Genomic DNA, 26,392 nt, shown 5'->3' with positions numbered 1-26,392 from the left:
TGTGTGCAAGGCAATGTTCATCTGAACCTGCCCTCAGATAATTGTGGTGAGGTATAATTCCCCCGCCCCCCTGTATAGCTGGCAAAGGCTCTCCTGAGCAAGGGGTTGACCTGTAGGTATGAGAAACAAGAAGCCAGACACTAATGTCTTCTAGATACTGAGCTACAAAATGAGACTGCCCTTCTCCCAAAACTGTATAGACCTTTAAAATCATGGCTAGGATTTTCTACTGCTCCATATTTATCTACTATCACCTTCTCCAAGTATCACTGGGCCTTTTCTACAGCCCGTTTTAATGCACTGCCATCTGCATTACTTTATGGCAGATTCCATCATTGGCCGATAGAAGTACGAATTTGCCCTTGTGGCTCTAATGAATTTGAGATGGTTGCTCACATCCTGCTTGACTGTGAATTGTATAAAGAGGTTAGGAAACGCTTCATTGTACCCTTATTATCACAACGTCTTGGTTGCTGTCGAAGCAGTATTCCTAGTGATCTGCTATTGAATTTTCTTCTTGAAGATAAGGATACTGATATTTCTTACCCAGTGGCAAAGTTTTGCTACATTGCTAGCAGAATCTGGAGTATATTGATGTAGGGTGAGTCTTGTGGAATTATTTGAATGTATTTTGTGATTTGTTCTTGCTATGTATTTATTTGTTTTACTGGTCAATGGACTGAATAAAGATGATTGATTGATTGATTGATTGACTGATTGATTGAAGAAGCCAGACATACCACCAGAGATGCAACCACATTCACAAAGGGGAAGCAGTGTCATCTGTGTTTGGTTTGGATGGACAGAAGATGTTGGTATTGTGTATACCCAGAAAGTTTGTGCCCAGGGCAGCTGACAAGAAACCATGCAAAAATTGTGATTGTGGATGACTGGCATGTAAAATGCACTTGAAAAGCTCCCAGATTGCCTTTAGGTCAGTCACAGTGTGTCCTTTCAGCTGAAATGCTGAGGATCAAACTGTTGAAGTATGGATACTCATTAGTCTAAGTTTTGAAATGTTCATTTTTTCTTTGCTAAAACCTCACATTCTCAGTGAGTTGTGCAGACACAAATGGCACCATGGTTGGGAAATGACTGCACTCCTCTGGAGTGAAGTGTTAAATTATTCTGAGTTATGTGGCCTGAAGAAGTAACCAATGTACTCACTGTAACCAATGAGACTATTCAGGAATAGGAAGTTCTACTCATGTGTGAAAATGTGACTCCGGATGAGGGTTAAGTGATGAACACCCCTCATGCCCAATTAATGGACATGCCAAGATCACTTTTGCACGTCCTTTAGTGATATCATGGTGGGTGTGTATTTGTCACAACCCTGACGTTATCGTATGCAGCAGCCACTGTTTATTTAAACTGGCCCTGAAAATGTGAGAAAGGACCTCTGTAAGGAAAGTGTGGTGGCAGGGAGAGATAGGCTACCTGCCTGCAGCCAGATTTCTCTCTCCATTCATTTGGTGCAGATGGTATCTTGAACTACTGTAACAAATTGGCGGTTAAAACAAAATCAAGACGAGGCATTTGAGGGGATGGGGTCATCTGGAGAGATTCTAGTTTTGTTTTACAAACAGTCAAAACTCCAGCCAGATCCAGAGGACTGAAATCAAAGCAGGCTGAAAAGCAATATTTGACACAGAGCTTTGATAATAGGGCAGATACAACATTTTTGGCTGATTGAGTCTCTCAGCTGACCAACTTGGGACAAAATTGCCAAAGATTGTAATTAGTATTCTGAATCAGACAAGGAAATGCTCTGAAGCACAGCTGGGTACTAAAACTGCTTCTTGAGAGGTTAAGCAAGTCAAACTTGTGTTCGCATTCCCTTTGTCCACCCCCATGCACTCACCATCTTTTGCCAACTTGTACTTCTAAAAGGCAAACTTATCACATGAAGAGTCATCCCAAAACAGCAAGACCTTGCAACATAAGCTCAGACAAAGGAGGATTATTCAGATTTTTTCCCCTCTACACTACTTAACTTCTTAGTTTTAATTTAGCATAAAAAATTATTTGCAGCAGAAAATTGTTTTTGCAGTTTTAAACATATGCGAGTTAGTGAGCATAACATTGGAAAGCAAACTAGCTGAAATAAAAACTTCAAGAGAATATGCTTTTTTAAAAAATATACTAATTGTTTCAGTTCCTTTAAATTAGAAAGTAGCTAAGTATGCAATGGAATACTCAAGACAAAACTACTGAATATTTATTATATTTATTTAACTAAGATCAGCAGTCCTAAAATATGGTAAACCCTAGTTTTGGTCTCACACTTAAAATACAGTTATATGAATAAGGCAAATTGAGGTTTCTGTTAAGATCAGTGGATGTCAGAGAGCCAAGACTTGAGGCTCAGGCCTTCACTTACTGCTGCCCCTTGTAGTGGCTTGCAACTGCAGCAACCTTTGGATCTCCAGGTCCTAGGCCGGTCCTGCCTGGTGAGGCGCTGCTTTAGCTTGCCTCCAGACAGGAAACTATTTTATAGCTGCTTCCTTCATACACACAAGGAAATCTTAAGTAGATTTTAACTAAAAGTTTATTCAGCAACCACTCCATTTTCTCCACTTCCATTCCCTCCCTTTTCCTCTTGATTCCTCCACCCCAGGCCCGCTCAACTTAGGCCCCCCAGCTGTTTTTGGACTACAACTCCCATAATTCTCAGCCACAGCAGCCAATAGCCAGGAATTATGGGAATTGTAGGCCAACATCTGCAGGAGGGCCGAAGTTGAGCAGGACCTGCTCCACCCCCACACCCACCCCACTCTCTAGAACAGGCCTGCTCAACTTAGGCCCCCCAGCTGTTTTTGGACGACAACTCCCATAATTCTCAGCCACAGCAGCCAATAGCCAGGAATTATGGGAATTGTAGGCCAACATCTGCAGGAGGGCTGAAGTTGAGCAGGCCTACTCTAGAAGATCCTCCTTGAGACAAATATCCAAACAAACAAACAGCAAAAGATTACTGGATAGCAGACAACACATCCCTCCCCTTTGTAACAACCAAAAATTGAATTGATTTAAAATTTAGTGGCAAAGACTTTTAGGTGGTCTCCTGTCATTCACACTTCTCCTAAGTCTTGGGTTCTCTGGCGCAGGAGCTGTTTGTTCTTCTAGTACTGAAGATTGTCAATCACTTTCATCAGTCTGCTCTGTGAGGTAAAAGCTAGAGGGAAGATCAAAGTCCTCTTCAGTTCCTGTCCTGAGATCAGACCCTCATATGAACATAAGCACAGCCCTGCTGGATCAGGCCCAAGGTCCATCTAGTCCAGCATCCTGTTTCACACAATGGCCCACCAGAAGCCGCTGGAAGCCTAGAGGCAAGAGTTGAGGGCATGCCCTCTTTTCTACTGTTATTCCCCCTACAACTGGCACTCAGAGGCATCCTGCCTTTGAGGCCGGAGGTGGCCTATAGCCCTCCGACTAGTAGCTGTTGATAGACCTCTCTTCCATGAAGCCATCCAAACCCCTCTTAAAGCCATTGAGGTTGTTGGCTGTCACCACATCTTGTGGCAAAGAATTCCCCAAGTTGCTTACCGGGCAAAATACAAAGTGCTAGTTATAACTTATAAAGCCCTAAACGGCTTAGGCCCAGGGTATTTAAGAGAGCATCTTCTTCACTGCGAGCCCCACCACCCATTGAGGTCATCTGAGGAGGTCCATCTCCAGTTGTCGCCGATTCGTTTGGTGGCTACATAGAGACGGGCCTTCTCAGTTGCTGCCCTGAAATTGTGGAATGTGATCCCTGCTGAGATACGATCCTCCCCATCTCTGGCAATTTTAAAAAAACACCTGAAAACCCATCTTTTCACCCAAGCTTTCTCAGCTTCCTAAATTTTTAGGTTTTAATTTCTGGTTTATTTTTAAATTGTTAAATTGTTTTTAGTTTTTCTATATGTTTTTAACTTGTTGTATGCTATTGTTAACCGTCCAGAAAAGAAAGTTTGGGGCGGTGTACAAATTTGATAAATAAATAATAAAGTGTGCATGGTGTGAAGAAGTACCTCCGTTTGCTGGTCCTAAATTTCCTGGCAATCAATTTCATGGGATGACCCCTGGTTCTAGTGTTATGGGAGAGGGAGAAGAATTTCTCTCTTGTCTCACAGTGCAGTATGCATGATGGAAAGTCTTGAGCTGTTCCATTTCCATCATCCAATAGGATGGAATCTCCTTGGATTTTGCTTATTATTTTTTGGTCCAGAATACTGGGAACATCCCTTTCTCATTTTATAAGGCAGCCTTACTCTTACAAGGTCCCCCACCTGAAATGTTCAGTTTTGCACCCCATTTCTACATACAATTATATTTTTGTTGCTTCTCCCTTACCCAATCACAAATCTCTGCATCCTCAGGGAAAGATGCATGGAAAGCCATATTGATGCCATTGGGCAAGTTTGGTTGTAGCTTTGCATTTCCTGTAGTAGACTGAGGAATGGTTCAATAAGCAAATAAAGTTCCATGGATTGCCTCTTTCCATGATTGTTGTTTCACAGTAGCCAGTTGTGAACTTCCTTTCACTAATCTGTTCATTCTTTCCACTAAGCCATTCCCTCGAGGATGGTACAAGGAAATATTCTTGTGTTTTATCCCATGGTTATGCAAATATTGCTCCATTTCAAATGAGTTTAGCTGTGTACCATTGTCAGTTATCTATATCTTTAGGAAGACCTTCCCTTGCAAAAACTGCAGGCATGAACTAGATCACCTTGTTTGTAGTAATGTTGTCAGCAAATGAAACTTCTGGCCACCTGGAATAGTAATCTACCATCACTATAACAAATTTTTGTTTTGCAGGTTGGTTGTCAAAAGGCCCCATTATATGTAGAGCAAGTTTTCCCCAGGGACCATTGGGAGACTCTACTGGAGTCAAGAGGGTGGTAAAAGAGTTCAGCAACTTGTCAGATACAGTACAAACCATAAAGTGCTGGATTACATTTTCAATGCGTTTGTCCATACCTGGCCACCAAAAACTTTCTCTGATTTGCCTTTTATTCAAGCTCATGTCCAGGTGACCTTCATTGGTGGTGCCAGCAAAAGTGATCAAAATTGCCAATCAATCAGTCCTCAGCACCAGCTCATTGAGAATCGACAGCTCACTCATTACATGCATGTATACTTTAAGATCTTCAGGTACCTTGTTTTTGCATGGCCAGCCACTAGTTATATAAGGTTTAAGTTCAGTAACAACAACAACAAATATTTATATACCTCTTTTCATCAAAAGGTTTCAAAGTGGTTTACACAGAGAAATAATAAGTAAATAAGATGGCTTATGTCCCATTATCAGTAAGCACTTGATAAGCACGGAGGGCTGCTTTCACTCCTTGAGTGGATGAAGTGATTTGCATAATTACTACTCCTTCATCCTCTTCATCTGGGATCTTCTCATATGGAGAAGTGGAAGTCAAGATAAACAATCTGCAGTTGTATTCCAAAGACCTGGAAGATTTTCCATCTGGATATCAAAAGTCATGTGATCCATTTGGCTATTCTTGGGGTTGCTTGATCTCCAAGTAGTAAATAAATCAGATAGGGGTTTATGATCTGACCATAAAGTGAAATTTCAGCCCCACAAGTAAGTCCTGAAGTGACTCACCACCCGGAAATATGCTAGAGCTTCTTTTTCAATGACAGAACACATCTTCTCTGATGCAGTAAGCACTTTGCAGTAAGCAAAGGCAACTGTAACTTCCCTGTCCCCTTTTTGTGGGGTCAAAACAGTACCCCAAACCATATTCACAAGCATCAATGATTACAACAGTGAGCCTGTTGGTGTGTCAGAAGAAGTGAGAACAGGGCTTCTCACCGGTTTGATAGTCTGAAAAATAGCTTTGCAGGATGCATCCCAGTTAGCCACATTCTTTTTAAAAAGAAGATGCAATTGAGTAACTTTGGAGGCAAAATTGTCTATAAAATTTAGAGTAACAGTCCTAAAATGATCTAAGTGTCCCTTGTTGTGTGGCTCTGGTGCTTCCTGAAATGCTTTCACCAAGTCTGTTTTGGAATGTAGGCCACTCTGAGATATTGTGTGTCCCAAGTACGTCACAAAGTGTGTGCAAAATTGACATTTCTCTGCAAATATAAGAAATCTGTGTTTATAGAGTTTTCTTAAGACTTGTTAGTTTAGCATCATGTTCCTCCATGATTTTGTCATACACTAAAATGTCATCCTGATAGTAAGTGATGCCATCTGTAGTCCCAAAAATTGCATGCATCATTTGTTGAAATACCAAAGCTGCAGAGGCTAATCCAAAGGGCATTCTTTTGTATTGAAAAAGATCCTCTGGGGTAATGTAGGCTGTGTGTTTGTGAGAATTTTTGAGCAGAGGAATTTGATGACAGGCTGAAGACAAGTCCAAAGTTGTGAAGACTGAGGACTCTTTCAAAGTAGGCAGCATTTCATTGATAATGGGTAATGGATGACAATCCACTGCCATGTTGGAGTTCATATATCTTAAATCTAAGCACATTCCAAGTATACTGTTTGATAAATAAATAAATAAATAAAATAAAATAAAATAAAATAAAATAAAACTACAGCATGCTGACATCATAGAGCCTGTGGATTCATCAGAATGGGTCTCACCCATTGTTCTTGTGTGAAAATCAATCAGATTTCGTCTCTGGGCAGTATTTATTTATTTATCAAATTGATAAATTTAAGAGTTCCTCTCTAAGTAGTTGGTGCAATGCTATGGCTACATTTCTCACTTTGTGTTGTACATTTACCTTCATCTGAATTTTATGTTTGAAATGTATGGCAGTACAAGGAGTATCAGCAAGAAGGTCCTAGAAATCAGCAATCATATAAGCATATGGATGCTCCAACATCTGTACTATGGGTTCCATGCTATTTGGGTCTAACACTATTGGTAGATCTTTCTGATGTTTCCATCCCAATATTGAGACTCCTTTTTGTGACACATACACTTTGCTTTCTGCAGTAGATCTTTTCTATTCCAGGACAGCAGTGACGTACCCATTGATGGCAATAGAGAAATATTCATATCCCCATGGGTGGATGTCTGAAGGCTGCAGGTGCAGACCTGATGTAGTAAGGAGTTTCATATAAAGCATATGGGAGATGATAGTGTATGGAAAATCAGAATCAGCCAGCATCCACACTTCATGGCCATTGAGTTTCATTTGACAATGTGGAGAACCAGGCTCTGACTCTCACACTTAAAACGCTGTCAGGAAGTGCTTCATCTGCCTCATCCATATCATATGGTGAATTAGTAATAGAGTGGACAGCAGCCTTGCAACCCTTAGCAAAGTGTCCCCTTTCCTTGCACTTGTTGCAAGTGACCTTCTGTGCAGGACAGTGAGCAAAATTGGCTTTGTGGGCAGAGTCTCCACAGTAGTAGCAGTGGTTGCTCCTCCTTTCTTGTGCTGCCACTTTCTGGGACACTGTCAAATGAGAGGATTGGGTTTGGAAGGATTTCGCTTGAACAGCCTAGATTTCACGAGGCTGGTTTGGAGGTCCCAAAGAGAGCAATCTGGCACAGCAAAGAACCTCTTCCACCCTCCTGGCCGTCTCTATAACTTTATCCAAGCTAAGTTTCCACTCCAATAGCAGTTTTTTCACACAGTTTGGAGCAGTTTGTTTACCCTCCTCTGTTTTCAGGAAGACCCTCAAGATGTACCTGTTTTCTCAAGCTTTTAACTAAAGACTTAAATGTAATGTGTTTTTATCTTTGATATTGTTTTATTAGTTTTGAAATTTTTAACTATTTTAATATTTGTTATGTTTTTAATTTGTACACCGCCTAGAGATGCTTATATCAGGCGATATAGAAATATGATTGATTGAAAGATAGATAGATAGCTAGATAGCTAGATAGCTAGATAGCTAGATAGATAGATAGGGGGGAGCCACTACTGGGCAAACGGGTTCAAAGAACCCGGGCCACTGCCAATCAGGGCTGCGCCTTGTGGCCCCGACACCACCCCCCACATCTGACGTCAGATGTGGGGAGCATTATTTCACTCCCAAACGGGGCCATGCAGCCCCATTTGGGAACAAAATCGGCCAATGCTGCATTGGCATGGAGAGCTGCTCCTGGCCTCGCTGCCAACACAGCAGGACCAATCTGCCTCCCAAACGGAGCCGTGCGGCCATGTTTGGGAGGGAGATTGGCTTGCACTGCTTTGGCAGCACAGCCAGAATGGCTCTCCCTACCTTTAAAGGCAGGGAGAGTTGCTCCAGCCTGTGCTGCCCAACGCAGCACGGGCCAATCTGCCTTCCAAACAGGGCTGCATGGCCCCTTTGGGAGGGAGACCTCGCCCCTGCGTCAGACATCTGATGCTGGGCAGGGCCAGGGGCCGCAGTGGCCAAACACAGGCTGCCGCCAGCCTCACTCCACAGCTGGCTTGTTGTTGTTGTTGTTGTTGTTATTTATTTACATAGTCAGACAGGTGTTATTGACTGGTTTGTTTTATCCAGACATTGAGTCCTTCCCAAGGACCTGGGATGGCAGAATTTTATTGTCAATGTTGTTGCTGTTGTTATAGATATTGTGGCAGAATATAGGCTGTTCCCAGTAAAGCTGCTTTTTGTAATTGGCTGATGGTGATTTCTGTGGCCCCTATGGTGTTGAGGTGCTCTTCAAGGTCTTTTGGAACTGCACCCAGGGCGCCAATTACCACTGGGATGATTTGGGTCTTTCTCTGCCACAGCCTTTCAATTTCAATTTGTAGATCTTCGTATTTGGTGATTTTTTCTATTTCTTTTTCTTCTATTCTGCGATCCCCTGGTATTGCTATTATTATTATTATCATCATCATCATCATCATCATCATCATCACCACATTTATATCCCACTCTTCCTCCAAGGAGCCCAGAGCAGTGTACTACATACTTGAGTTTCTCTTTCACAACAACCCTGTGAAGTAAGATAGGCTGAGAGAGAAATGACTGGCCCAGAGTCACCCAGCTAGTATTCTGGCTGAATGGGGATTTGAACCCAGGTCTCCCCGGTCCTAGTCCAGCACTCTAAACACTACACTACGCTGGCTCTCATAGATGGATGGATAGATAGATGTTGCAGGAGCATTCACAAGCTTCTCAGGCTCATATGCTTAGCTGGTTCTCATTGCCAAATGTTTTATAGCTGCTTCCCTTACACACAAGACAATCTTATGTAGATTTGACTGAAGGTTACGTTAAGCACGCAGATGCTCTTCCCAGAGAAGCTCCATCCCATCTTACAGTGCTCACGCGTGTTGTCTCCCATTCATATGCAACCAGGGCAGACCCTGTTTAGCAAAGGGAACAAGTCATGCTTGCTACCACAAGACCAGCTCTCCTCCCATTCCGACACCAAAGGGTGTTTTGTATACAAAACAAAAAGGTAAACATCTGCCCTCAAATATATTAAAACACAAGATTCCACTTTCACGTCACTTAGAACCTAGCCTCCAGAAATTATTATCTGCATTACAAATATAGTATAATACAAAAGATGGGATAAATTATTGCGGCCAGAGGACCCAGATAATCCATCTACAGTTCTGGTGTTAGGGCTTCTTCAAAGAATTCTAGTAATTGTAGTTGATGAAGGTGTTAAATTCTACTAGACATCCCTAGCCCTCTTCACAGCAATGGCTGCAACCCCAGGAAAACCTTCACCATTCCCTGGACTCTGCTAAAGTCCTTTAGAACGTTAAACCACAGAAGGTGGCTGCTTTCTCCCTTGTGAAGGAACACTAAGAGGATGAATAGGGGCTTGTCTTGCCTCCCTGCTGGTCCCAGTAGGTAGTTTTAGGGGTGGGGGAGTGAGAAGCACAGCTTTGAGGGGCTGAGAATTTGGCCCAATTTGCTTCACTTCGACCCAGCTTTGGCCACCATATGGTGCCTCTGAAGCTTCGCACAGCCCTAGTGGACAGCAAATTGAATCAGACAGTCAGCCCGTCTCAGCCTCTGTGGGTCTTCCTTGAAGACCCAACAGCCCTCTAGCCGAACTGAAAAGGAGGAGAAAATCACTGTAGCACATCAACAATTTTAAGTATAGGGGTATTTTCAGTGGTAAATTCAGTACTAAACACCAAGTAAAAAAATAAACCAAATGTGAAACACTAACTCAATAGCTAAAACTCAATAGCTAAAATGTCAAACACTAACTCAATAGCTAAAACGTTCACACAAAGGAGAGTTAGCCTGAGTTGAAATTAATTGGCATTATTTATTTTTTATTATTATTTGCACAGTCAAACAGGTGTTATTGACTGGTTTGTTTTATCCAGACATCGAGTCCTACCCAAGGACCTGGGATGCCAGAATTTTGTTATAAGTATTGTTGTTGTTATTATAGGTATTGCCACAAAATGTAGGCCGTTCCCAGTAAAGTTGATTTTTGCAGTTGGCTGATGGTGATTTCTGTGGCCCCTATGGTGTTGCGGTGCTCTTCAAGGTGTTTTGGAATTCCACATAGGACTCCAATTACTACTGGGATTAATTTGGTCTTCTTCTGCCACAGCCTTTCAATTTCGATTTGGAATCTTTGTATTTTGTTATTTTTTCTGTTTCTTTTTCTTCTATTCTGCTGTCACCTGGTATTGCTATGTCGATTATTTTGGCTTGTTTTTCTTTCTTCTCGACTACAGTTATATCTGGTGTATTGTGTGGCAGATGTTTGTCTGTTTGTAGTCGGAAGTCCCATAATATTTTTTACATCTTCATTTTCTAGAACCTTTTCAATTTTGTGGTCCCACCAATTTTTGGCTGCAGGTAGCAGAACATTTTTGGAAGATGTTCCAGTGTATCATTGCTGCTACCTTGTCATGCCTTTGTTTGTAGTCAGTCTGTGCAATCTTTTTACAACAGCTACTTAGGTGGTCCACACTGTTTCATCTGCTTCTTTACAGAGGCGGCACTTGCTGTTTGTTGTTGACTTTTCTACTTTTGCTCTTATTGCATTTGTTCTTAGTGCCTGTTCTTGTGCAGCCAGTATTAAACCCTCTGTTTCTTTCTTCAAGTTGCCTGTCTTGAGCCACTTATTTAATATTATATTAGTATTATTATTATACATTTATATTCCGCTCTCCTCCAAGGAGCCCAGCTAACATGGCTAGGTTTATCTTCATAATAACCCCATGAAGTAGGTTAGGCTATGAGGGAAGTTGCTGGCCCACAGTCACTCAGTGAGTTTCATGGTTGAGCAGAGATTTGAACTCAGGTCTCCCCAGCCCTAGTCCAACATTCCACTCTAACCACTACATCATGCTTTTTTTACTATCCATTATCTAATGGCTGGGAAAGGTTTCTTGGAACTGGTTATGCGTTAAGGAGAGGCGAGGAAAATAGCCTAGCAATCTACTGATTTTGACTTGAGTTTACAGATGTTGCTGCCTGAAAATTCTTTCCATGCATGACAGGATTACATGGATTTGAAGTAATTCTGAGAAAGAGGCGAAGTAATTAGAGAACTGCTAGACAGTGTTTTTTTTTTTAAACCCTCACTTTAGCTGTGCGCTCTCTCTTCATTCAGCTTTAAAATAATGTTCAATGACTGTACCCTGCCTCATATTTTACAGCCCAATCCTATTTAAAGTGAAGGAGCTTCATGGTATCTCTGGGACAAAATGTTAGAGAAGATTTAGCAGTGTGTGCATGTTTAAAAAGCTCTCCTATGTTACAGATATTTGTTAAATCTTCAGGATTAACACCCTAACTATTTTCTGCTTTTAACAGGATTTAGTAATAACTTTTAATTGGTGGTTCAGAGTTAATCCCCTGGTGAAAAAAGAGTAGCTAAGCATCCCAGAATCAGTTTCCCCCCTTTCCGCTATGCTTCCCGTACAGTCAATGCATAAGTGCTGGAATATTGCTGTACTATCCTGAATTGGTGCGGAGAGGTTTTCTGAAGCAATGGCTTACTAACTGAAGACTGAACAAGGGAATGCTGTCTTTCCACACATCACATGCAGCAGAACAAGGGGGTAGAATAGGCTATACCCAGGGGCAGAGCCGCCACTGGGCGAACTGGTTCAAAGAACCCGGGCTGTCACCAACCAGGGGCTGAAAGCGCGGCCCCAGTCACGCCCCTCCCCCCGTGTCAGACATCAGATGCAGGGGGGGGGGATTTCGGCTCTCCCTCCTTAAAGGCAGGGAGAGCCGCTCCTGGTCTCGCTGTCAATGCAGCGAGGCCAATGAATCTCCCTCCCAAACGGGGCGACATGACCCCGTTTAGGAGAGAGATTGGCCTGCGCTGCATTTGCAGCATGGCCGGAATGGCTCTCCTTGCCTTTGAGGCAGGGAGAGTTGCTCCAGCCCACGCTACCCAATGCACCATGGGCCAATCTCCTTTCCAAACATGGCCCAGTGGCCCCATTTGGAAGGGAGACCATGCCCCCACGTCTGATGTCAGACATGGGAGCGGGGCCAGGGGGCTACCGCAGCGGCCGCACATGGGCTGCCGCCAGCCTCGCTCCACTTCTGGCTATACCACTTCAAACTTCAGATCAGGACTCAACAACTTCAGCTCTCCAGCTTCTGTTGGACACTCCCATCAGCCACAGACCAGTGATCAGGTATGATGGGAGTTGTAGTCCAACAGCAGCTGGAGGGCCAAAGTTGTGCAGCCCTGCTTTAGATAAATGATCAAATAACTGACATATAACAACGTCACATGAATCCCATATATTTTATAGTCTTGTTTTAGTGTGTGTGTGTGTGTGTGTGTGTGTGTGTGTGTGTGTGTGTGTGTGTGTTTTAATGAAAGGCGGTATATAAATACAACAATAAATAAATAAAATATGCTCCATTTCCATTTCACTACAGTGTCCAATAACCTCCTCCCCACCTTCAAAATCTAGTGGCTGGATCTGGGCCCAGACTGGAAACAACCCTAAACACTACCAATGTTTCTGAATGAGTTCCCTGAGGTTGGGACTCTTCTCACCACTGCCCCTTGTGGTGACATGCAGCACTACAGCAGGTTTTGAGTTCCAGGCCCTACACTGACCTCACCCTTGTGAGGCCTGTTATTGGCATCCTTGAAGACAGGAAGAGTGTACGATGCTTCCTGTTTCAAGCAGGCCTTGCCTCAATATCTAGGTCTGCTTGTGTGTTGTCTTACTCTTTCTCCTGATTACTCCTTGGCTTGACCATTGTTGTGTTCCTGGCTCCTGACGACTGCTCAGTTTGACCTTTACTGTATTCCTGGTTCTTGGCTCCTAGTGTGACCCCTTACTTTTGACTGTTGATCCAGTTTGAGCTCTGGCATGCTACTGGTTCTTAGCTCCTGTCTTGACCCTCCTGGCTCTTGCCTGCCTGGCGTGAACCCTGGCATTTTCCTGGCTCTCCCAGTCCTGGCTTCAGCCTTGCACCTCCAGACCATTGCTCAGCTACCCAAAAGCTTCTCTCTATCATGGATTATACAGGTGAAACTCGGAAAATTAGAATATCGTGCAAAAGTCCATTAATTTCAGTAATGCAAATTAAAAGGTGAAACTGATATATGAGACAGACGCATTACATGCAAAGCGAGATAAGTCAAGCCTTAATTTGTTATAATTGTGATGATCATGGCGTACAGCTCATGAAAACCCCAAATCCACAATCTCAGAAAATTAGAATATTACATGGAACCAAGAAGACAAGGATTGTAGAATAGAACAATATCGGACCTCTGAAAAGTATACAGTGTACTGTGCTTGATTGGCCAGCAAACTCGCCTGACCTGACCCCATAGAGAATCTATGGGGCATTGCCAAGAGAAGGATGAGAGACATGAGACCAAACAATGCAGAAGAGCTGAAGGCCGCTAATGAAGCATCCTGGTCTTCCATAACACCTCATCAGTGCCACAGGCTGATAGCATCCATGCCACACCGCATTGAGGCAGTAATTGCTGCAAAAGGGGCCCAAACCAAGTACTGAATACATATGCATGCTTATACTTCTCAGAGGTCCAATATTGTTCTGTTCTACAATCCTTGTCTTCTTGGTTCAATGTAATATTCTAATTTTCTGGGATTGTGGATTTGGGGTTTTCATGAGCTGTATGCCATGATCATCACAATTATAACAAATTAAGGCTTATCTCGCTTTGCATGTAATGCGTCTGTCTCATATATCAGTTTCACCTTTTAATTTGCATTACTGAAATTAATGGACTTTTGCACGATATTCTAATTTTCCGAGTTTCACCTGTAGTATCATCTATTCATTGCTGTGCATGCGGTCATTTATCTGGTTTACTGCTCTGAAAAAGCATACATGGCTGTCATGGAGACCAGGTCTCCTAGCAAAGGAATTTCTCAGCACATTCAGGCATAACAGGGATATTTTAAAAACCAGATCAGAAAAGCAGCCAGCACAAAATCCAGTTCTCTGCACCCAGACTGATCACACAGGATAATCTGATTGTCCCAAGCATGGCTTCCCATTTTAATAGCAGAGCCTTCCTGTCCCCACCACCACCCACACTCCTTTAGAATATAGCAGTGCACTACTGCACATTTCTGCCTTGGAGCCAGAATATAGAAGTGACCAATTTAATCCAAAACAAACCTAGAACAAAAAATTTAAATGTTAAAACTATAGGATTTGTTACCAGACAACACCACTCCATCTTGGAATTTAGCACTGAATCTGAGCAAGACGATTACAGAGATAGGCATTTGGTGCCAGGAGGGAAAGCAAGCCTCCATTTGGACTCAGATAAGAGAGTCATGCAACTTGAACTGCTGCCAACAGCCTGGGGAAGCAAATCACCCTGGAACTATTCATTCTTAATGACACTTAATTCCATATGGAAATAGTGTCTTAAAGACAAGCCTGAGAAACTGAGTGACTACACCCTAAAATGCAATCAGGGCAAGCACTATTAATTGGATTTGATGCACTTCTGCCTTTTTGTCACTGCAGCCCATCTGAATACCAGCTTCCTCACATGTGCATTTCCCCCTGCTCCCCAATAGATTCTTAATTCTCTCCTCTGTTCTTGAACATTTCCCCACCTTTGCAGCTCATGCTAGGAGACCCCAGAAGGTGGAGGGAGGATCTAGTCTCTGCTTTTAAATGTGTGTGCGGTCTTCCAACACAGACTTGCTACAGGCATTTTGCAATACTGACCGAGATTCCAAACCACCAGGAACCTCTAATTCCCCAAGCAGTCCTTACTCCATGTCCCGTTGGAGTCCTTGAGTTGCCCTCCCCACAGACTGTGGGAAGTTGGTATAAATAATAAAACTTGTTTTAAAAAATGTTGTGTCTCAGAGTACCTCAAAGGGCAAACAGACTAAATCATGTCTCAGCAATGTCTGGATTGTAATCCATGTTATTCATGCTTGCAAATTTGGTAGAGTAACACCCCCATTGGCCTCAAAGCATAGGTGCACACATGTTTAGGATACAAGTGTTGTAAGCATTTAAACAACACAGAAGCTTCATTAGTTATTGTTTCTAAATTGTCAGGAGCCCATTTGCATGTGTGCATGCGCATGTGTGCACACACACACGCACGCACACAGAGCACTTTAAGGTCACAGGAAGCAGACCAATGGCTGGTGTCTCCACTGTACTGTCTCACAGCATCTAGAGCTAAAACAAATTTGCTCCTAAATATTCTCCTCAAAGTTCTTTCTGTGAATTTGTGTGTCAAATATTCTCCAGTTATTCTCTGAATGCTTGAATATTCACATACTGTATTCAATGAATAGACTATTTCATATATAGTCTATATAGGCCCAACTATATTTGATGTTATATTTGATGGTATATCACAGTGGTTTTTCAAATATTCTACCTTCAGGAAAAACCTCCTATATCAACACCAGCCAAGTAGCCTCTGTGTGTCTCCCACAAAGCTCCTCATGTTGAAGAGGATTCCAGAACATGTTCTTGAGCAAGTGTTCCCAATGTTTTATACTCAGATATTTTTGGACTACAACTTCCATCATCCCCAGACATAATGGCCGATGTAAGTTGCAGTCAAACAACATCTGGTGACTCGGGAGAATCCCTGCTATAGGGTATGCACACTCAGTTCATAGAGGACAGTATTGGGCTTCACCATCTTCCATTACTGAGTGTGAATCCTAGAACACACCCAGCATCTCCTATAGCTGTGCATTGTAGAGGAAGGTAACTAGTAATGGGCAAATTCTTTCAACAATTCTTCTTTTTGTGGAACTTCTCATAAGCAGAGATTCCAAAAGATACTTCCAAATATGATATACCAGTGCATTTGAAACAACTGATGGTTGGCATGTATTTAATATTTTTTAGCCAAGTTGAAATTTGTGTGTTGTGTGTGGGGGGTGTGTGTGTTTTAATCTTGTATCATTTGATGTAATTTTATTTAATGGAAACATGCAATTATAAGTAGCATTTGACAGCTTATAAAATTATGTGTTTGCTGCCTGCCAACATCAAAATCCAGAGATGCCTACAAGTCAGCTGGAGAAGGTTCTGTAAACTAGGCATCACCACTAGAATAGACATTTTTCTGGTTACAGAAGCTTAATTTAGAATATGATGGCACTCAATGTAGATTTATGTTGATATTTGAAGACATGGAAAATGTGTCCAAATCCTGAATAACCCCAAAGGATATATCCCAGCCCCACCTTTTTAAACCTTCCTTTAAGGTGGGAGCAGAATCATGGCAATAGAGTGCCACCCTTAGCCCATCAACACAGAGATGTTTTAAAAGGAAACCATAGCTGATGCTAACTAAAACCATCAAGAGCCACATCAGGAGTTTCAATAAGGTAAAACATTTCCTCTGTCTGTCTCAGTAGAGAAGGCCTGCCAGGGTAACCAAGTGGTTTAGGGTGAGATGATCTTACCACTCATGTGGTTTGATAGCACAACACACAGGCAGCTCATGTGGGATCACAAATAAAATAATAGATGTGGAACAATGGGGTAGAAAATACAGACAGCAATATGCATTTTCCCCCAGCAGGATGGTGTCTGGTGCCCACAAAAATCCCTTAATTACAATCTGTTTTAGAACTGCCTCCACAGCACATCAAAACAATGCCTCAGTCAGTTCTCTTCGTCTATTATTTAATTTGTTATAATTCTTAGCCTATACAATTTCAAAGTCCCAGGGGTAGGCAATGATGTGTTTTTTTTAAAAAGCAAAATTAAACAGAGAAACAGAACAGACAGGCCCTTCAAATATCTAAACTTGAGCTTCTAAACATTAATTCTGGCCATCATAATCTACTTCAAGTCTCCCCTCACTTCCACAAGATGCACAGACAGTGGGTTGTGTCCTAAGTAACACCTGAGGAAGGATAGTCACCTCCCCTTCCTCCCCCACACCAGCCCCCTGTGTCCCTGAAGAGTCTCTTCTGAGGGCTCGGGGACCCCTGGGAACCAAATGGGACGCCATGGGAAAGAAAAATCTTTAAGGGAATATAAAAAGATTGCAGAAGGGAAATCTGAGGAGGCAAGTCCACCCGCCAAGCATTACACCTTTCCCTTAAGAGACCTCTCTAGTGGGTGGTCTTCTTGTCACCATCCTTGAATTTCCCACCTGAAGGCTGTTTATTATCACACCTCCTTCTTCCCCAGATGTGATCTAAGCTCTTCATCAGATGCAAGGGGGAGTATAAAGAGAGTGCAGGAGGGAAATCTGAGGGCTGCAGGGGGGAACCCTGAGGGTCCTCCCCACAGGTAGTCTTATCCACCAGGGAATTGTTAAAGCAAAAGTGGAGAGGGAACCCTGGGAATGTTGTAAAATGAACCCCAGAGATCCTAAGGATTTTTACATGGAATATGCATTAATTCAACCATCAGATCACATCCACGTTCAATGACAAGACTGTAGAAATCAGGGATCTGGTGCATCTGGGGACAAAAAACATGGATCTGAGGCACAGATCCTCCTGGATCTTCATGGTTTTTATGAAAACTCCACCATCAAGCTACAGATCACATCCATGCCCGTGGATGACACCATGCTTTTGCTGGTGCACCAGCTGCACCCACTTCTGCTTCAGATGTACAACCTGGATGGCTTTAAGAGGGGTTTGGATGACTTCATGGAGGAGAGGTCTATCAATGGCTACTAGTCAGAGGGCTCTGGGCCACCTCCAGCCTCAAGGGCAGGATGCCTCTGAGTACCAGTTGCAGGGGAGTAATGGCAGGAGAGATGGCATGCCCTCAACTCCTGCCTGTGGCTTCCAGTGGCATCTGGTGGGCCACTGTGCGAAACAGGATGCTGGACTAGATGGGCCTTGAGCCTGATCCAGCAGGGCTGTTCTTATGTTCTTATGGCCATGGTTACCCATGTCTTAGTTACCTCTCATTTGGATTACTTCAACAAGCTCTGTGTAAGGCCCCTGAGCCCCACCTAGATCGGCCATATATTTCAGCTGGTACAAAATGCAGCTATCAGGTTTTAAACAGACACTAGTATTTACGTCACGCCATAATTCTTCCAGCTGCATTCGCTGACACCTTGTTTCCAGGTGCAACTCAAGTGCCAGTTATTAACATCAAAGCCCAACTGCTTTAAAGCCAAGTTACTTCAAGGACACCCCCTTTCAAGTAGCTCTACCCATCACTTAAGATCCTGTATGGAGGCCTTACTATGTGTTAGGAACATAGGAAGCTGCCATATACCAAATCAGACACCATTAGTCCAGCTAGCTCAGTATCTACCCAGATTGGCAGCAGCTTCTCCAAAGTTACAGGTAGAGTCTCTCTCAGCCCTCTGGAGATGCCAGGGAGGGAACTTGGAACATTCTGCATACAAGCATGCAGATGCTCTTCCCAGAGTGGCCAATCCCCAATGGGGAATATCTTACAGTACTCATACATGTAGTCTCCCATTCAAATGCAAACCAAGGCAAACCTGGTTAGCAAAGGGGACAATTCCTGCATGCATCCACAAGACCAGGTCTCCTCCCTTACATCACTATGTTCCATGTCATGTTCCATCACCACCTTACAGATTTCACAATAGTCTGAAGTTTCAAAACTGACCAAAACGCAGGGGAACTCCTTGCCACATGAAGCAAGACTGGCTCCTACCCTGCCAGTATTTTAGCATAAGCTTACTATTTCATCAGGCTTTATCTATTCTCCCCCAATTATATCTGCTTCCTATTGTTATTGTGCTTCAAGGACACATTATTGAACTTTAGAGCTCCCAGAGACAATTTCTATTCTTTTCTCTCTCTTTTTTAATTTATAAAATATGTAGACTGCCTCAAACCTCAGTCTCTAGGTTGTTTACAACATAAACAACCTAAGGTTTATGTTAAAACATAAGGTCTTAAGGTTTTTAAGAATGAAAACCTTAAAACAATTTAAAACCACGGTCAAGTTAAAAAGCTAGCAGGGTAAAAAAGAAAATCTAAATGCTTATTGTTAACCCAAGCTTTTTAACTTGATTGTCTCTAGACTTTAACTTGAAAGTCTCTAAACTTTTTAAAAGCTGTCAGAGATGGGGAGGCTCTTATTTCAGCAGGGAGCGCATTCCAGAATCTTGGGGCAGCAACAGAGGAGGCCCATCCCTGTGTAGCCACCAGACGAGCTGGTGGGAACTGCAGACAAACTTCTTCGGATGATCTCAATGGGCAGTGGGGCTCATGGTGAAGACAACATTCCCTTAAATGGCCTGGGCCCATTTAGGGCTTTAAAGGTTATAACCAGCACCTCGTATTTTGCCCAGAAACTTATTGGTAACAAGTATAGTACTTTTAATATAGGAGTAATGTGGTTTCTTTCAGATAACCCAAAAACCAACCTTGCTGCTGCATTTTGTACCATCTACAGTTTCTGGACCGCATACAAAGGCAGCCCCACACAGAGGACATTGCAGTAGTCAAGTCTAGTCTGAAGATAAACAACCTCAGAACAGTAGTCCATATGCTGTTAATCTTAAGAAACTGACACAGCTGGCATATCAGCTGAAGCTGATAGAAAGCGCCTCTGACCACTGCCCCAACCTGAGACACCAGAGAGAGGCTTGAATCCAGAAGCACTCCCAGACTATGTACTTGTTCCTTCCAGAGAAGGGTGAGCCCATCCAGAACTGGCAGATCAAAATTTACCACCCTGCACAATAAGTACCTCTGTCCTATTTTGATTCAGTCTCAGTTTGTTATCCCTCATCCAGCCCATCACTGCCTCCAGGCAGGCATTTAGGGAAGTTATACCTTCTTCTTCTGATGCTGACATGTAGATTTGGGTGGCATCAGCATACTGATAACACCCTGCACCTATCTGCTGGCAGTTATTCACACATGGCTTCAGGCTTTGGGGTAAATGTTGAGCAAAGCCACTTCGAACTACACTCGTGGCATTGAGGGAAGCAGCCCCTCCCCTCTGCTCTCAGTTTTCTTTGGAAACAAGTCCACATGCAGTGCCACATGCAGTGTTTTCCTTCTAGCCAATGGGGGTTGGAGAGAGCTCCCTACAGAGATAGATCTGCATTTCTGAAGAGAGCATACCTCTTATCATTCTAATGATTCTACATCAGCGCCTCTCCCTGTTTGCTCTGGTGTTTTCAGAAAAAGTAGCTTAAAACCAGCATTTTTAAAATCCAGAAATACCTTGAGATAAGCTAGAGTTCTCAAGACAAAGCCTGACTTGTGTGTGGAATGGGACCAAGGACCTCGATGGGCCTTCAGGGTAGGTTTGGCTGGTGTGTGAATGCACACACTCTCTCCCGAAGGAGATTCAGGGCAGAAGCCCTGTGTTTAAAACTTCCTGGCGATCTCTCCCAGTAGTTTCATGTAGATGTTAAAAAGCACTGGAGACAGTATGGAGCCCTGAGGGTCCATGTCTCTTGGAAGCCCACAGGCAAGAGATGAAGGCATGTCCCCGCTTCTGCCCATGGCTCCCCTGCAACTGGTATTTGGAAGCATCTTGCCTCCATGACTGGAGGTGGCCTATAGCCATCAGAGTAGTAACCATTGATAGACCTGTCTTCTATTTGTCCAAGCTCCTTTTAAAGCCATCCAAGCTAGTCGCCATCACCCCGTGGCAGAGAATTCCATAGATTAATTATGCACTGTATAAAAAGTACTTCCTTTTGTTGGTACTAAATTTCCTGACCATCAGTTTCATAGGATGACCCCTGGTTCTAGGGTTGTGAAGGAGGAAGTTGGGTTTTTTTTCCCCCTGTTCACTCTCTCTACTCCATGCATAATTTTATACAGCTCTGTCACGTGTCCCCGTAGTCAGCTCTTTTCCAAACAAAAAAGCCACAGATGCTGTAGCCTTGCCTCATAAAGAAGGTGCTCCAGGCCCCTGATCATCATGGTTGCCCTCTTCTGCACTTCTTCCAGTTCTACAATGCCCTTCTTAAGACACAGTGACCATAGCTGAATTCAGTATTCCAAATGTGGCCACACCATAGATTTGTATAAGGGCTTTATAATATTAGCTTTTCCCCCCAAACCCCTTCTTAATGATCGCTAGCATGGAATTTGCCTTTTTCACAGCTGCTGTGAACTGAGTTGACACTTTCAATGAGATGTCCACCAAGATCCCTCTCCTGGTCAGTCACCAACAGCCAGAGGTGATCTTGGTCCTGGCCCATGGCCTCCAAGCCCCGGGGGGGGGCCCTCCAAAGACTAAGGTCCTCCTGCCGCCATGAGCACTCCTCCTCCTCCTCCTCACTGCCACGAGCCTTCCTCCTCTGCACCGCTGTGAGGCTGAACCGCCTATACTCCAGTCACCATGTGCGCAGCTGGGGGTGGGGGGGTGAGGTGAGGAGGCCTTCCCGCCCCCCTGGCAGCGGCAGGCAGAGCGGGAGAGGCCACTGAGCCTGACCGTCCGATTTAGCGGCCTCTGAGAACTGTGAGGCACTCCAGTGCGCCTGTGCAGTTAGAAAAGAGTGTTGCAAGCCCCTGAGGTCATTATGAAAACTGTCCATATATTCTTACTCTGTTTCCTGTCCTTCAACCAGTTACCGATCCACACATGAACCTGTCCCTTTAACGCATGACTGCTAAGTTTACTCAAGAGCCTTTGGTGGGGAACTTTGTCAAAAGCTTTTTGAAAGTCCAGGTATACTATGTCAACCGGCTCACGTTTATCCACATGCCTGTTGACACTCTCAAAGAAAAAAGCTTAGTGAGGCAAGACTTTCACTTGCAGAAGCCATGCTAGTTCTCCTTCAACAAGGCCCATTCTTTTATATGTTTAACAATTTTGTCCTTAAGTATGCTTTCCATCCATTTACCCAGCACAGAAGTGAAGCTAACCAGTTTGTAGTTTCCTGGATCCTTTTTTGAGAACTGGAATTACATTGGCTACTTTCCAGTCATCTGGTACAGAGCTTAGTGTAGGGATAAGTTATATATTTTTGCTAGGAGATCAACAATTTCACATTTGAGTTCCTTAAGAATTATCGGCTGGATGCCATAATGGCCCTGGTGGTTTATTATTTTTTACTCATCTTCACTCACAAGTAGACCATAACCTTACTTGTGAGTACAACTGCAACCATACTCAGAAGTAAACCTTGTGTCCTTTCTCAAGAGTAGACCTACTCACAAGTAAGGCTGAGGTTACTCGAAGCAAGGATGTACTGTCTAGTCACAAATAATTTTTATCATCAACTCAAGAGGAAAGCCAATTGTCTACTCACACTAAAGATGTGATATTTACTCATGAGTAGAGAAATGAGTAGAGAACTACTCGCAAGTCAGATCAGGTCTACTGGCAAGTAAGAGTAGAAAGCCTACTCACAAGTAAGGCTGTGTCTACTTGCAAGGTTCTCATATGCTAGGGCATAGGGTCTACTCATGTGTAAAAGTTCAAAGCCCTGCTATATTACATAGTATTTGGGTAAAGAACTGTGCCTTGTAGACATGCAACCAACAGAAATAAATTGTGTATATCTATAGGAAGTTATTCTGGCTGGATTGGGGACTTTTTGAATTTCTGACTGGACATTTACTATATATATGACATTTTGTGGGTAGCACTGCACCCTGTAAATATGCATCAAGCAAAAATTTATCAGGGGCACCTTTATCAAGTAATTAGGGGAACTGCACTTGTTGAAATTCTGCCTGGATATATCCCTCTGCAGCCCAATGTCTCGCTGAAAGACCAAGACAAAGTGTGGGTGCATGGAGCCTCGTTTCTAAAGCAGCATAATATTGTGAGACTGTACAAAGTCCTTACAGCTTATACGGCACTGAAGTTAAGAGAGGCATCTTAACTAGCAATTTCCATGCTTTTTCAAGCATGAGTGAAAATGGAAAGCCATCTTAACTGTCATCTTAAACCAAAGGTTTTTGGATGACTGAATTTGCAGGCTTTTTGCAAAGGAAAATCTGTTTGGGCACTGTGGGAAAGAGAAACTTAACAGTATCTCTTCCTATGCTGGCTAAGCGGCACTTCCATACTCATAGGCAGTTTATCTTTGATGTAAAGTAAAAGTAAAGTGTGCTGTCAAGTTGATTTCTACTCCTGGCAAACACAGAGCCCTGCGGTTTTCTTTGGTAGAATACAGGAGGGGTTTCCCATTGCTTCCTCCCATGCAGTCTGAGATGATGCCTTTCAGCATCTTCCTATGTCGCTGCTGCCCAATATAATACCAGCGGGGATTCGAACCGGCAACCTTCTGCTTGTTAGTCAAGCATTTCCCCGCTGTGCCACTTAAGGTGATCTTTGATGTAGGAAGTTCATCTTCAAAGGCAGTTTGCCACCACTTTATGGGCCCTTGCAAGGGCCTCTGCCATCTTGCTGCAGCCTCCCTTTTAAGTCCATTTGCCACCTCACTCTACCTTGCGTATAATTACTGTCATCAAACAGCCCATCCTGTTAAGCCCTTGTACAACTGCCATTTGTAAAAATGTATAAATTTGGCAGTGAAATGTCCCATTTCCCCACCACTCTCAAGAATACAGAACCTGTTTCCCAACAGAAGCACATCAACAGGATTCACCAAGTCGCACGGGCAGGACTCATTCAGTCTCACAGCTTCTATATTAAAATTCCACAGCAGTCTGAAGTTTCATGACCAAAACCCAAGGGGGGGGGGACGCAGGGAAACCTGACCCACAGTTCCAAATCTGGGGCAACTGCAGCATTTAAACACCATTGTTCACTCAAGACCCCAAAGTCTAATTCAAACCAACTACTTTGAAAAGCGAAAACATGGCGACTGCAGCAAATGTGCCTATACCCATTTCAGCTCTAAAAAAAATTGATCAAAAGTCTACGTCTCCAATTCTTGCAAAGGGTGCATATGTGGGACTAGTTACACCAGTATGTGCCTGCAGGCATGACTTTGAATGTGCATCCTACTGAAAGAAATGCAGCACAAGTTACTATTACTAATGATGCGGGCACAGTAGTGCCAGTATAGTTAAGATGAGGAGTGGTTTCAACATCAAAACAATCTTTCCAATCTACCTGATTGCATGCAGTCATCAGCTAGGTGAGAAGAGACACCACCCCTCCAAACGTGGTGCAGATCCATTGAAAAAATGGCTGAGATACAGCCGTTTAAATATCAGTCCTATAGAGAGACACCTCACAGGTTTGCTACGTGCTTTTTGCCATTGGATAATGTATCATATATATTTTTAATGTTCCTTTAAGTGTTTTTTAAAATGCACCCAAAGTGAAATTAAATTTAATTGTCTAGGGGAGAAAATGAGTTAATTTCTTACCCTTTTAGCAGATACAATGATCAAAGACATTTCATCTGAAACACATTCAGTAAAGAACATTCAACAATCACACAACATACAATTTCTCATGTTGTACTGTGGCAAATTATACCACTGAGTTACCACTTCCAGACTTTCTTTTTAACCACACTTTATAGAATTTGCCTCATTTATTAAGAAAAGCAAGAATATTCGAAGAATTTTTACCTGCTTCTGTAGATTTATTCCAATCTTCTTCAAACAACTAAAATAATCCGCAGCAGGAACACAATCAGATGCTAAGAAAGCAAAAGGTGATCAGCATTTCTCTGAACTGCAAGTTTCTATGTGTAAAAGAAAAGGTTCCAGAAAAACTGGATTCAGCATCTATGAGTCTACAAGTGCCCATTTCATTCTCTGCACACACGTAAATGAAACAAAAATTCCTAGGGCTGCTATCATGTGATACCAACTTAGAAGCTAGTGCTTGGTTTGACTGCCATTAGCAGTATTCATTGCATTAAACAAAGCTCTTTTTAATCCCCCTTCAGTTGTTACAAGGAGCAAAAAGAGAAAAAGAACAGTAGATTGCTGCTGCTCTGTCTATACTGAGTGACTTTAGAAAATCAAATTCTGCCAAGCTCTGAACAAAAGTTGTTTCAGAAAGTAGTGATTTAGAAACTGAAAACAGATTAGGGAAACTAGACAATGAATGTTTATTCATAACTCTCTTTTGTGCAATGATCTTTGGTTCCAACCATCAGTGTTGTGAGCTGTCTGTATTATCTGTATTTAGAGTGAAGTGTTTAAGATGTTTTTCCAAAGGATAAGGGGAGCTGGTTGTGTGTGTAACCAAGTCTAACTCTGAAGAAGGTTTTCTCTGTTCTGAGGTCTCAGCTGAGTTACAGGAGCGAAGGCTGGCTCTGGAGGCTGAACTGAAGCAAGAAAATGGTACTACTTTGTTGGCTAGGTTTATTTATAACATGGAAATACTGCTAACAAAAGAACAAAACAAATCTAGCTGCTTCCCAGGTGCGAGAGAGTATTTTTTACCCTCCCTAATACATTCATTTTTTAAAATGTATTTGTTATGCCCATACACATGTATGCATTCAGGATAGCGAGGCCAGCCGAAGCTGGTGATTCTGTATTTTAAATTTATTTTTAAAAGCATCATCCTATCTTTCCTTTAAGAAATCCAAGGCTTACAAAACAATTAAAATATAAAATAAACAGTTACTGTCATTTGTTAGTTGCTGTGCATGTTCGCAATCCAATCGCTGCCGGAGTCCACTTCATGGACTTTGATGGTGTTGAGGAAGAAAAGGAAGAGAGGTTTGGTGAGTAGGAACTGTCACACTGGCTTGCTCACTTTCTACCTTCCTACTGTGGGATGGCAGTGACAAGCAAGCCATAGCAAGGGAGCAGCAGTGGCAGCTCAGACAGACAAAAACAGCAAGGACATAATGGGTACCAAGTGGCATCAGCAAGCAGCTGGCCCAATTTTGGACTAGGTTGGAGTGGCAGCACTTTCAGGTTGGTCAGAAGGCCAGTTCTTGCCTTCCTCTATGTATATATGAAAGAATGCCTATGTGTGTTGAATACGTGTGACAGAGAGTGTGTCTTTATGCTAATATACAAGTCATCTTGTGCATGTCGATGTATGGCTGTGTTTGCATATGTATAGTAGTGGAATGCACATGCAAGGTTAGCTCTGAGCCCTAGGCCCCAATATTCCTGGTTCAGACATGCTGGGGGAGGGTTTATCTCCTGCAGGAGATTTATAGGCTGATGG

The 26,392-nt window shown here is 42.9% G+C and overlaps 1 protein-coding gene across 1 annotated transcript in view; it reads right to left on the bottom strand.

The window, feature by feature from the left end:
* Nucleotides 1–25,092, bottom strand: part of OCA2 (OCA2 melanosomal transmembrane protein) — a 288,607-nt gene extending 263,515 nt beyond the window's left edge. The window contains exon 1 of the mRNA XM_053312437.1: nucleotides 24,826–25,092. The gene's annotated coding sequence lies outside the window, so the exon portion shown is untranslated. The remainder of the gene's footprint in view (nucleotides 1–24,825) is intronic.
* Nucleotides 25,093–26,392: the final 1,300 nt, after the last annotated feature.

This window comes from Hemicordylus capensis, chromosome 3, assembly GCF_027244095.1.
Source record: "Hemicordylus capensis ecotype Gifberg chromosome 3, rHemCap1.1.pri, whole genome shotgun sequence".
Lineage (NCBI taxonomy): Eukaryota > Metazoa > Chordata > Lepidosauria > Squamata > Cordylidae > Hemicordylus > Hemicordylus capensis.
The sequence above is the reverse complement of the archived record's forward strand: the minus strand, read 5'-3'. Positions and strand labels throughout refer to the sequence as shown.